This window comes from Erinaceus europaeus, chromosome 4, assembly GCF_950295315.1.
Source record: "Erinaceus europaeus chromosome 4, mEriEur2.1, whole genome shotgun sequence".
Lineage (NCBI taxonomy): Eukaryota > Metazoa > Chordata > Mammalia > Eulipotyphla > Erinaceidae > Erinaceus > Erinaceus europaeus.
Genome location: NC_080165.1, coordinates 54170460 through 54172004, shown reverse-complemented (window position 1 = coordinate 54172004; position 1545 = coordinate 54170460). Strand labels below are relative to the sequence as shown.

The 1545-nt window shown below is 44.7% G+C and overlaps 1 non-coding gene across 1 annotated transcript; it reads left to right on the top strand.

The window, feature by feature from the left end:
• Positions 1 to 234: 234 nt before the first annotated feature.
• On the top strand, positions 235 to 341 carry LOC132538400 (U6 spliceosomal RNA). The gene has a single exon (XR_009549768.1). It is a non-coding gene; the product is annotated as a U6 spliceosomal RNA (small nuclear RNA).
• The last annotated feature ends 1204 nt before the right edge of the window (positions 342 to 1545 follow it).

Below are 1545 nucleotides of genomic sequence, written 5' to 3'. Positions count from 1 at the left end.
AGCTGTTGATGTTTAGTCCTGTTGGAGGCATGACAGAACTTCCTGTTGTGGTGTGGGGTACAGTGTTGGCAGTTATGCTGGACTTGATAGGAGTCACACTGGATTTAGTGTGATGGTCCCTTCACAGGTCTCCTCCAGAACTACTATATGATTTTTTTTTTTTTTGCAGCCCCACTGGTCAAACTCTCTATGATATTTTATCTGGTTCTGACTTAGGGCAAGAATAACAAGACCGTGCTCACTTCAGCAGCACATATACTAAAATTGGAATGATACAGAGAAGATTAGCATGGCCCCTGTGCAAGGATGACACGCAAATTCGTGAAGCGTTCCATATTTTTAAAAAGATTATTGGTTGGAATAAAAACAGGATTGAATGAGTTCCAGAAAGCAGGGCTCTCAAACTCGTGGACAACAATCTGCCGAAGAAGACAACTTAAAAAAACCAACTAGAAGCAACATGCAGAGAAGTAAGATGAGACGGGCCTCCTCAGGAAAAAAGGCTGCTGGTTCACAGCAGAAGAACCTGGAGCCAGCTCTCCCAGGCAGATGGAGAGGGTGTTCAGCTGAGAATCCTCCTTCAGGATCTGTGAGAAAGACAAGGAAGAACAAGCAGAAGACTCCTGGAAATGGTGGAGATGGCGGCAGTACCGGTAAAACCCCTCAGCCACCTTGGAAGAAAAGGGCCCGGGAAGATCCCACTGTTGAAAGTGAAGAAACATTCAAGAATAGAATGGAAGTTAAAGTGAAGATTCCTGAAGAATTAAAACCATGGCTTGTTGAGGACTGGGACTTAGTTACCAGGCAGAAGCAGTTGTTTCAGCTTCCCTCCTCAGGACAGGCCTCCAGAAGACTTGTTAGAGCTGCACCTTCCTACCCAGCCCATTTTGGGCCAACAATCATGAACCACTAATCCACCCCATTAGTGAGCAAGATCTTGGAACTATGTACCAGAAGAAGCCTTCAGGAAAGAAAGGAGGGCCACTGTGGCCCTGATGCTCTGGTTCCAGATCCTAAGCCATATCCCAGTTCCCCTCTGTTCTGGCCACTTACACCCACCTCAGTTCTAGGGATCAAGGATGATCTCTAAGCTTGTGAGGGGTAGTTCATTTCACACCTCCTCTTGGGACTCTTTAAGGAATGTTCCCTCCTAACTCTCAGAAGGCTAGAAATGGATCTACCCTATGATCCTGCAATTCCTCTCCTGCAGATATATCCTAAGGAACCCAACACACCCATCCAAAAAGATCTGTGTACACATATGTTCTTGGCAGCACAATTTGTAATAGCCAAAACCTGGAAGCAACTCAGGTGTCCAACAACAGATGAGTGGCTGAGCAAGTTGTGGTATATATACACAATGGAATACTACTCAGCTATAAGAAATGGTGACTTCACCATTTTCAGCTGATCTTGGATGGACCTTAACATGAAAATTTCATGTTAAGTGAAATAAGTAAGAAACAGAAGGATGAATGTGGGATGATCTCACTCTCAGGCAGAAGTTGAGAAACAAGATCAGAAGAGAAAACACAAGTAGAACCT